This window comes from Podarcis gaigeae, assembly GCF_964106915.1.
Source record: "Podarcis gaigeae genome assembly, chromosome: 12".
In the NCBI taxonomy this organism is placed as follows: domain Eukaryota; kingdom Metazoa; phylum Chordata; class Lepidosauria; order Squamata; family Lacertidae; genus Podarcis; species Podarcis gaigeae.
In genome coordinates this window covers 16886724-16898368 of record NC_139688.1, presented here as the reverse complement: position 1 = coordinate 16898368, position 11645 = coordinate 16886724, and the positions used below count along the sequence as shown (strand labels likewise).

Genomic DNA, 11645 nt, shown 5'->3' with positions numbered 1-11645 from the left:
TGTTTTGGATCAGATAATTTCACTGGTAACGTTGACGGATTGTGTTCTCAGGCACAAAATGTGCAAGAGGAGTAGGGACATCCTTAAAAACAAAGATCTTGTTTGCCTGAAAAATGTTCCTGGCTATAAAAATAATGTAGTCACACACACAAAAAGAAGCAAACCAGCAAATCCATATAAATGGAATCATCTCAGAACAGCGTGGTTCGGTGTGCATGTGCTCTCTTCCAAAGCATTCAGCAATCTTTAAGGACAGACGTGTGACTGAGCTACTGTAAATTCCATCAGATGGAAACAGAAAAACATCAGCTGGTAAGATATATTCCCCCCCACCCCCGGCTCCTTAAGCACAAGTAACACGGCACACTATTCATCGTTCAACGAATCATATTTATTTCTCTATCATGCCTCTCAAAATTAAGGTCAAATGATGATTTTATGCACGCACAGAAGGAGAGAGGGAAAGACTCAACTTCAGCAATACAAAGTATAAAACTAATTGTGCAGCTCTTGAAAACAGTAATTTCTCCTGAAGCATTGTGTGTGCGTAGGTGCGCCCAGCTCTATAAATGCCGGCTGTGGATCTCCACCTGCCAATCAAGCCTTTGACAGATTTTCTTCAAAGAAAGAAAGGATTCGGGGAAGACCTACATCTGATGAAGGCAAGTGACAGCTTTGGGCAAGGAAACGGACAGCTTCGCCTTTGCTCACAGAAGGTTTTTGACAGCAGCAGGTAAGAATCACGCCATCCCGACTGAAGAGTGGCGGCAGAAAAAAACTCTCTAGAAGAAAGAAGTGTGGGTCTGCAATCCATCGATCAATTGCTCCAGAGGTTAGACAATTCCCTCAAATCCTCACAACAACCCTGTAAGGTAGGCTAGACTGAAAGACAGAAACTGGCCCACAAAGTTGCCCAGTAAAGCTTTATGGCTGAGCAGTGCTTTGAACCTCTAAACTACAATAAAGCTGACCCTCTAATATGCGGGCTCTCAGGGCAAATATCTCTTTCACAACCTCACTACCTGTATTATTTACATACCCCTGCTTTTCTTTTCATTGTTGTTTTATATTTTCTTTGTGTATAATTACACACACACACACACACACTACATTGGGGTCCCCCCCCAAAAAAATTAAGCCCTCAAACTGCTTTTAAAACTAAAATAAATATAGGGTCCTGGTGGATATACACAGAGCATTTCCACAAACCTTATTTCAAAAAGTAAAAAACCAGGACACCCCAAAAGTTGCTGAGCTCCCCCCCCCCCGAAGTCAATTCCGCCTTTGAAATCCCAGTAATGTCCAGGAAAATCCGGACATATGGCAGTCCTAACAAACCTCCCCAATAGAGCTGCTTGTTCTATTAACATGAATTAGAAAAGCTTCACGGTGGGCCTGATGACTCAAGCTGCACTCTTTTATTATTCCATTATTTTAGCATGCTTATATTTCTCCTGAGAGAAATGTAAGTGGCTTAGAAAATATTCTCGCAAGGAAAATCTTAGTCACAGCATCAGGAACAGGAAGAACATGGTATCTTTACGGTGGTAGAGAGAGATATTCAGGTAGCATTTTGTACCCCCATCCTTGGTCTTCCTTAGCGCCAGCCCTTGGTAGGCAGGAAAGCCCATCAGTGATCTCTAAGGCAAGGGGCAGCTGGCTCTCTGCCCATGATGGAGGCCAATGTTTCCTTACCACCTATTGGCAGTTGCCAGGCAACAGTTCCCACTAAGGACCTCTGAGGAAAGGGAGTGGGGTTCAGGACCAGAGGCAGCATGAGAGAGCAACAGCGGGGCTGGGCTATTGCCTTCCTGTTTGTTGGTTTTCCTGAGGCATGTGATTGGCTGCTGTAGGGAGGACCACAGTGGTAGAGTATCTCCTTTGCATGCAGAAGGTCTCAGCTTCAATCCCGGCATTTCACACCCAAAATAGCCACTGCCAATCATCATGGGCCATACTGAGCCAGGAGAACCAATGGGCTGACTCGATATACAGCAGCTTCCTGTGTTGCTGGACCAGACAGCCCTTGGGTTTGATCCAGCAGGGCTCTTCTAGTGTTCTTAAATCACATGGATCAACACCACAGCTGGTTGCCGAGCCCATCAAATGCAAAACGGAAAGATGAGCCTGAGTGATAGGAGGGATTGCATGGGCAGTCGCATTAACAGTTTTACAACAGGGCTGTCGTGCATTAATCGCCGCCAGTTTCCTGAGACTCTCCTTGACTTCCCTGTCCTGTCTTGCCTGGACTGCTTCCCAGTATTGACGATTTCACAACTGCTCCCAGCCAATCATTCCATTGTCTCACCGGCGTCATTGACAGGAACGACTCAGCAGTACGTCACTGACATTCTTTGCAGGGTGAACCTGGTCACCATCATCATCTCAATTCACGGACTTTCCCCTCTTGTCTCAGACAAGTAGAGCATATCACCGTTTATCTGCCCACATGTCAAATCAGTTCTCTTCACCTTCCAGACTCTCTCTGCCTTGCAGGATTGCCAGAATGAACCCTGGCGAGGGTCTTTCAGGACATGTGTGTTCAAGCCTTTGCCCTCCTTTCAGTGGATTGATTCAGACAAATTATTTTAAGATAATACACATCTCTGCCTAGCAACCTCCAGTGCCTAACTTCCACAGAAGCAAGGGATAATAACCCTGTTGACCCTGAGCAATGATCAAAGACACGTTTCGTCCCAATTCAAAGTCCTAACAAATGCACCACAACAACCTGTGTTAGTCCATGGCATCGTAAAGCCTATAACTCTCCAGATGTTTTTGGACACAGACTCTTTGGCCCCAGCCAACATCTGGGATGTTGGAGGTTGTAGTTCAATGGCATCTTGATATCATGGACTGGCTGGATGCAGAGGAATGGTGGGAGGCAGCAGCTGGGGAACCCCCAAGGGAAGGAGGCTCAGAGCCAGGGGATTGGTGGTGGGACGGTGATGAGTGGTCAGAGGGAGCAGACCGGGAGGGGGTTGTGTTGGAAGCTGAAGAGGCAACAGTGTCTGGTGAGCAGGAAGAGGCCGGGACAGAGAGCAGTCCGGTCTCAGAGGCAGGGGAGGAAGGGGACCAGAAAAACAGAGATGAGACATAACTGAAGAATCCAGGGAGTTTCCCCCTCCTGCTGCAACCAGCTCCCCTCCTACCCAGGTCTCCCAGAATACAGAGGAAAATGTAGAGGGCAGAGGAAAAAGAGACAAGACTATGGAGCCTTAGGCTACTGGGGGAGGAACTGGGGAATAATGATGATGATGATGATGTTCTATTTATACCCCACCCATCTGACTGGGTTGCCCCAGCTACTCTGGGCGACTTCCAACACACACAAAAATAATAATAATAAAACATCAAACATTGATAGTAACAATCAGATCCTATATAAAAAGTCACAATAACTTTAAAATAAACCATAGAAGCCATAGAGTGGTGGGAAAGCAAGGACCTTTAGTCCTCACAATGCCTCCTTGGGGCAAGACCTACTGGGAAGGGCTGCTGTGAACACTAGGCCTGCACTGTTTTGGTTTCTTTGACTAAAAAGTTAACTTCGCTGACACTGGGTATTTTATTACAGACCTACTCCTGCACTCTGGCTCCTGACGCTTGAGAACCACAGGCTCACCACCCCTGCCTTAAAGGACGTCTGAAAGTTTCAAACATCCAGCAAAGTTCTGCTATAGGTCCCAATATTCACATTCCGGCCTTAGGACATGACATTTTGCAGAGGTTCGTGGCTGGTTGCATGTATTCTGTTGCAAAATCCTCATCTCACCCCAGATTTTTCACTGAAGTATTAGGTTTCATAGTAAAACTGGAACTGTACACAGTGCAAAACACACCTGCCCAAACACCTTCTTGTGAGTACCATGTTTGTACACTTTAACTATAAGTCCATAGGTGCTTTGAGGTATTGAGGATAACCAAGTAAAATTGGACTAAGGCATCAAATTTAAGAAAGCAGACAGTTCCTTCTCTAGAACATTTCTCTATGCCACATAATACAAGATGATGTAAAAATGTGGAGTTCTTTTCCTACCTATGAATCAGGGACCATACTGTTTTCTAGCAATTATGAACTATACGTACAGCTGTTGAACGAGTCAAGGAACATCAGAACACCCAGGCAGTTTTCCTGGGGACTCGTAAATTAAATGTCTTCAATGCTGAATAGATATAAAATTAGATCTTGGTAGTTGTCAGGGACTGGCAGGGTGCCAAGGAACAGGTGGCAAAGGCTGCAAGGCCAGAGGCTGACCCAGGGAATGGGACAGCAATTTATGGGGTTTGTACCTCCCACGAGGCAGGAGCTAGGGGGCTGGAGGCAGGGGAATAGTCCGAGCATGACAGGATCAGGGATGGGTGCAGGATGTGGGGAAGGAGCCAAGGTAGGAGGAAGAACAGGACACACAATGAACAGAGGAAAATATAGTGCCATGGGGTGGGCAGTAGAACCCCCTCTGTCCCCTCTGGACCAGGAGGGGCCTGAAGAGACTGGCACTACAGCTGTCAGGGCTAGAGCCAGACTCAGGTCAGCACGAAAGACGCAGGGCTCCATTGTCAGTAAAGTTAACTCTTCATTCAAGGAAACGGCAAACAACTCAGCAACACTTCCCAGTAGGTCTTGCCCCTGTGCAGCAGTTGCCAGGACTGAAAGTCCCTGTCTTCCACCCTTTCTAAGGCTTCACCTCTCCCGTATGTTTCCCAAGCAGTCTCAAATGACATCTGTGCACCTCTGGACTCTGTTCTGCTCTCAATATTCTGCACGTTCTTAGAGATCAGCAAGGAGGGGAGCTTGTCGCAGCAGGAGGGGGAGAATCCTTGGATTCTGAAGCAGCCTCTTGAGCCACCTCCTCTGCTTCAGCCTCGAGGTCTGAACTGCTCTCTGTCACAGGCTCTTCCTGCTCACTAAACCCTGTTGCCACTTCAGCATCCAGCTCCTCCCTCTTCTCCCTTCTCCATGTCCCACCACCAATCCCCTGGCTCAGAGCCACCCTCCTCTGGGTTTTCCCACGAGGGGGCCCTGACTGGTGCCTCCCACCACTCCTCTTTGTCCAGCCAATCCCTGACAACTTCTGCATAGAAGTCGTCGCAGGTCGCTTGCGTGTGCCCCATCAGACAAAGGTATATAATCTTGGGTGAAGGAGTGGTTGTGCTGTTGCTCCAATAGTCCAGCTCAGAGTACAAATTTGGGGAGGGGATGCAGCTATTTAGTCGACAGAAGCGTTTGTGTGTTCTGTGCACCTTAGGAGCTACTGCAAGACTCTGCTTTGTCAATAAAGAATTAAACTACTCGCCATTTGTCCTCCTTGCGCTGGGACTGCTCAGGGCAGTAGTTTGTCGTAATTCATAACCATTTACATGGTGGCCCCACCCACAGCAGAATTACTGTTTAGTTCTGTGCATGCAAGACCTGGAACTCGGAGTAACCCTGTGCATATTAGCATAACTTTAATTCCTTTGTGAAGCAGGCAGCAGAGTATAAGAATTATGTAACCGCATAGATTTAGTCACAAATTTGTGCCATTATGTGTCAGGCTGCAAGCATAACCCAAAGGAGGCTGGAAGTCTTGATCAGCAGAGTGCAGAGTGCCCTAGTGAAGTAGCACATGCTCTGATTGGCTGCGTAATTCAGAGGGAGTTTTTACCTCTGTGTGTTTTAGTGTCCCCCTGCTAAAAACAAGGCCTGAAGTCTGAAAAACTCTCCTCAAATTGCTCTTTCCTCAAATTGTACACTGTTTTTGTCCAGTGCCCTCAGTAATTAAGATTTATTTTATCCCTGGACTCCATCTGTCTTATTTACATGACTTTTCTCAGAAAATGCATGGTACAATCTTTCCGGTACTTTACTGTTACATAATGCAGGTAGAGGACCACTTATCTGAATGCTTCTTCAAAAAACTATCTGTGTGGAGAATAACCCCACATAAGGGATTATGGAAGAGAGTGAATCTCTTTTACTTTCCCCACCCAAAGCTCCTGAGCTTTATTGTCTGCAATTTTGTAGGATTCATCCACTCTGGAGGGGGGGTTCTTGTACCTGTAAATTTCATCCACTTTTGCCAGAAGGGGAAAATGTTATAGCTAGTATTAGGAGTTTGTGGGTGCTAGACACTACTAAATTCCTGGGACCGGTAAGTGTTAGAATTTAAACATGGCTCACGGTGTTAAAAAACTGGCACCAGACTGGTGTGCATTAAGTTATGTACTAGACCTGGGATGTCCAACAGGTCGATCGTGATCTACTGGTAGATCTCTGGGAAGTTTTGGTAGATGGTAGATCACGGTTGATCGCTGGGTCCCTTTCCTTAGCATTGGTAAAATCGAACCCGACCCCACCCCCTCGCCCCATCCTCCATTGTTGGACGATCTGTAGAACGGAAGATGGAGTTTACTCAGTGTTTCCCCAGCGATTTGTTGACCTGAACCCCCCAGTTTTTAATTCTGTAAGTAGACCAGAGTCACTTGGGAGTTGGCCACCCATGTACTAGACACTTCTATTCCCCTGGAATCAGTAAGTGTCAAAAAATAATTACACCAGGCTAGTTTGGTGGGCCATTAAAACACAAAGGATCAAAAGGGACTGCATTGTGCTCTAGTTGGCATGTCCACATCATCTTTGAAGGCAGCACTGAATACAGTGCATTACAGAGGTCTAACCTGGCTGTGACCAACACATGGATTATTGAGACAGCATGCGATCTAAGATGATAAAAGGCACTCCTAAGCACAGATGTTGGGACACGGGTGGCGCTGTGGTCTAAACCACAGAGCCTAGGGCTGCCAATCAGAAGGTTGGTGGTTCAAATCCCTGCGACGGGGTGAGCTCCCATTGCTCGGTCCCTGCTCCTGCCAACCTAGCAGTTCGAAACCACTTCAAAGTGCAAGTAGATAAATAGGTACCGCTCCGGCAGGAAGGTAAATGGCGTTTCCGTGCGCTGCTCTGGTTTGCCAGAAGTGGCTTCGTCATGCTGGCCACATGACCCGGAAACTGTCTGCAGACAAACGCTGGCTCCCTCGGCCAGTAAAGCGAGATGAGCGCCGCAGCCCCACAGTCATCAGTGACTGGACTTAATGGTCAGGGGTCTCTTTACCTAAGCACAGGTGTTGCGTATGCTTCCACAGTGATGAATCCAGGAAGTATGCACGAGAATAAATCCAATAAAAATTCTGTCAATAGTTATGTCACAACAATGCTAGCTGAGCAGCCTCTCAAGCATGGTGGGCCCTGAATAATGGGAGCAAATCTATCATCACCAATAAAGGCTCTAGCGGAGAATAATCAGCTCTGCTAAACAGGTCTTTGGGTAACTCTTGGTGCCATTTGAACATCTATGTGATCAAAACCAGGTGCAATTTATTTTTTAGGATCAGATGATGCTCCACAAATCATAGGGGACCGAGAAGACATCACAGCCCTGAAGGCAGAACATCTACCTCTCTCTTTTTCAGTTCTGAGCCTAACTATCCCACTGGGTTTCATAGACTCCATGTCTGCTGTGGCATTTAGGTAACTCCAAACGTTTTAACCCTGCCCCAGCGTTTCAAAGCTTTCTTATACACATCCATGCAGTTTGTTGCTGTTGTGGACAGCGGCAATAAATCATGTTGTCTCACCGCTGGTGATAACTCTCTGTTGGGACTACTTACAGGACCAAGAGCCAAAGTAGTAATAATTACTATGATACCGGCGATATGCAAACACCTTTGTTACAAGCTGCTGTGGGACAGAGGGAGATATTTCCATAACCAAATACACTCACATAACAACCAGTCGTTTGCCTTTGGGGATTACTGGGAGACTGGCACCGCTGCAGAATGCAAGCAGCTTAGCTCTCAGGGAGGTAGACCTCCCAAATCTTCAGAGCACAGAGGTTTGAAGCTGGGGGTATATCAGCAGACTGTCCCTCTTCTCCAATTTATTTTGGCCAGGACTCAACATTGCTGAAGGACACTGGGGGAAGCTGTCACATACTAGAAAGGGGGGCCTAGGACAGCAATCCCAGTAGCAATGCACCTTTCAAGGGATGAGAGAATACGTCAATTTCGGTTTCTCATTTTTAAGGTCGGTTCTCCACGTTAGCACATCAGTTACCTGAAAAAAAAAGCCTTCATGAAAATTCCTCAGCATTTCACTGCAATTTTACCCTAACGTCCACAATTTTTGTGCAAAGCAATTTCCCCTATCGTATTTTTGTGTGTTATTCATACACTTTGTGTATTTTAATGCCCATCACTTGGTTGGAGAACTAAACTGCAAAATTTGGAGAAGGGTGAATTTCAAAGGAAGGCTGTGTTTCAGTTCACACACTGTTTTACAAAGTGAGAATTCGGTAAATTTGCTATTAAACGCAAACTGAAACAAATCTTTCTCCTCAACCCCCCCCCAAAAAAGCTATTGGTATTTTCTTTTTTTTTCTTTTTAAAAAAATAATATTTATTAACAGTTTAGACTATAAAAGAAAAAGAATTCAACAATACAATACAATACAATACAAAACCAAAAACACTACATTACACGAACACTAAAACATTGAATTAACAACACAAAACAAACACAATTTAAAACACATCCAGTAATTTCAGTATCTTATCTTTCATTCACTTGTTTCCACGACCTACTTTTCTTAAGGATGCCTTAACAGGAGACCTTTTCCTCCGCACCTGAGCCATTATGGTCATCAAGACAGAACACAGAATACAACATAGTTTTCCCAGTGCAATCCAGAGCCCTTCTTTTCCAGTATCATTTTATTCTACAAGATTTATATGCTGCTTAATCATTGCATTTCCCTGAGAGGTTTAGACTCTAAATGAGTTCCATCTGCTCAATAGGACTTTCTCTGCCTTTCTTGTGGCTGCATGTCCCTCTCTCACAAATCTGCTCCAGAGAGTCAGGGGAAAAACCAGAACAGATTTTGGGGGTGATGTGGGGAGACGAAGCACAGGCAGAAGTCCTTGCACTAATGTCTTTGTTGAATACAATGCGATAAAATTATCGCAATACAGATAAAAGTCAATACATCAAACAAATGGACATAATAAAATTTAAAATCTGAGCCCAGTCCAAACAAAAAAGTTTTTAACATGCAACCACTTACAACCATGGCGCTTGTCTAATATCAAAAGGCAGAGAGTTGCAGAGAATAAGAGCTGTCATACTAAAAGTCTGATTTCTCAGAAGTGCAGAACATACATTATGTTGCACTTGTAAAAGTGCTAGTTCTGCAGATCTACAAGTTTTCAGAGCAATGGGATGTAGGAGCATCCGCATCCCACCCCATCTCATTTATAAATGATCAGGACTCCAGTTGTGTCCTTAGCAAGCTGGTAACTGAGGCAAACATGGATAGCAATAGCTGTGATGGCCTCATCAATAAAGGAAGCAATCCACTGTGCCCCAATAACCAAATAGTTTTTCCGTTTTCAAAACATTGCAAATAAGAAATCACTGTTGGAAGTTTACGCTCTGAGACTCTCAATTCTTGCATCAAAATAAACAGTATAAACAGGCAAAAACAGTATTGAAGGGACAATCATATATTAGCATGGATAATATCACAGGGACAAATCCTGATAAATGCTCAGTAAAAGAGCACATCTGGATTGGTTAATGCTGCTATAACCTTCCTTCATTGGGAAATGATTCCAACATCCCCCCTTCATTAATCAATCAGATTAACTTTTACATATATTCCAGTATAATATACCAGGACAATGGCTTGCCATTTAAGCTCTGAAATAATGACAATAATAAAATATGACTCAAAATATGGAAACAGCATGGGAAATTAGCAATGTAGTCATGGGTAGGAAATTATCAGCACCACAGAAGTACCAAGGGGTAAAGGACATTGAGTCTTGGTGCATAGTCAAATAAAATGAAATTGTGTGGGAACTTGCCAATCATGTGTTTGTCTCTTGATATAAATTATAAACATCCACCATGTTGCTGCATAACCCATTGATTTGGCTGTGGCTCATGAAACTCTCAGCAAATGAGTTAAGTTTCTCAGAGACAGCAGCAGTGTGTAAAATCATTTTAAACCAAACACTGAGGGTCCTTTTCTGCATCATTTCCAGCTCTATACTATCTTTTTTGAAGTATTATAACTAGAACTGTACACAATATTCCAAGTGTGGTCACACTATTTATTTGCATAAAATCCATTCACAAAAGAGATAGTGCTTATTATTATTTTTTATTATTATGGTGACATCTTGTAAAAAAATCATGAAGATCTGCTTTTGACCCAGGTCTTTTACCCAGACCTGACATTTGGCGGTTCACTTCAGTAGGGGAAAATCAGACCCCTGGTAGGTAGAGCAATCCCTGTCATGTCTACTCAGGAGTAAGTCCTGCTTAATTCAACAGGTAATTACTCCCATGTAAGTGGGATCAGCATTGCAGTCTTAGCCTACAATGTCAACCCTACCTACATGGGAGTAAGTGCCACTGAGCTCAATAGGATTTTCTTCTGAGTAGACATGGTTACCGTAAATATATCTACATATTTTTGAAGAATTGAGAAGTTGAGGCAGGGAAGATGAAATGAAAGACAGCTGATCCCATAACTGGTGACAGGTACATGAGAACATATAGTTGGTTTGCTAGAAATCTCTATTTTACCATTCTGAGGTCCACAGCAACCTCATTTGAACAAATGGAGCACTGTAGGAGGGAAGTCATTTGGTGATTGAGATACAGCTGGTGTACAAACCTTTGGCTTGGCAGGTGCTACTGAACTACAACTCCCATCATCCCATCCCATTATTTATCTGATTTCTGCATTGCAGGGAGCTGGACTAGAAAACCTCTGGGACCCTTCCAACTACATAATTCTATGAAATGCAGTAAATAAGTAGATCCCTGGGCTTAATTATTACATTTTTACCCCACCCATCCCCCATGAAGCTCAAAATGGGACGTCTGGTTCTCCTCACAACAACCCTGCGAGGAATGCTTTCTTCTAAGTGGAGATTTTTCTGTCCATGAAGCTGAAGAAACGAAACTCACAAGGGTTAGGGCAGATACAGTTAGCAGAGCTGGGGGTGGCAAATGCAAAAACTAGATTTCTTTTTTAAATAAACCACCACCACCATCCATTACAGCTCCTTTTTTTTCTAAAGCAGTTAAGGGGCTGCTGTGTAGCAAATGATCTCCCGACAGAAGCCAGCATTAGTTAAACGGCGCTGCAACAAACATCCATTTACAGTGCAGCCCCACTCAGCGCAAGTCTCCAAGCCTTCGCTTGCTGGCAAATCGAAAAAAAACCCTTTTGAATTCCGTGCGACTTTCCTCCGAGTAAGCACACATTAAAGTTGAAACCATTAATTTTTTTCGGGGTAGAGGAATCGATTTCTCCTGCAAACTGCACCGCTGAACGCCAGGAGCAGAATTCTGTTGCATTATTGGGGAATGCACGGGAGACAATGCACGTATGAAAACGTTACCCACGTGTAATGACAACCCCCCCTCCCAGTTTCCCCTGGTAAAAAGCTTGTTGCAACGTCTAAGCGGTTCAGCTTTCCTCTGCTATTCCTGCGCGGCTCAGCAGCGCCCCCGGACGCCACGCTCAGCATTGCAACCTCCCCCTCCTCCCCTCTCTTTCTCTAGCAACCGCAAACAACAAGCAAAACGTTCC

The 11645-nt window shown here is 44.6% G+C and overlaps 1 long non-coding RNA gene across 2 annotated transcripts; it reads left to right on the top strand.

The window, feature by feature from the left end:
* Positions 1 to 333: 333 nt before the first annotated feature.
* LOC310828579 lies at positions 334 to 5293 on the top strand. Of its 2 annotated transcripts, XR_014557031.1 has the most exons (3): positions 334 to 733; positions 2045 to 2877; positions 3578 to 5293. It is a non-coding gene; the product is annotated as an uncharacterized lncRNA (long non-coding RNA). The 2 variants fall into 2 exon arrangements; XR_014557030.1 differs by lacking the exon at positions 2045 to 2877.
* Positions 5294 to 11645: the final 6352 nt, after the last annotated feature.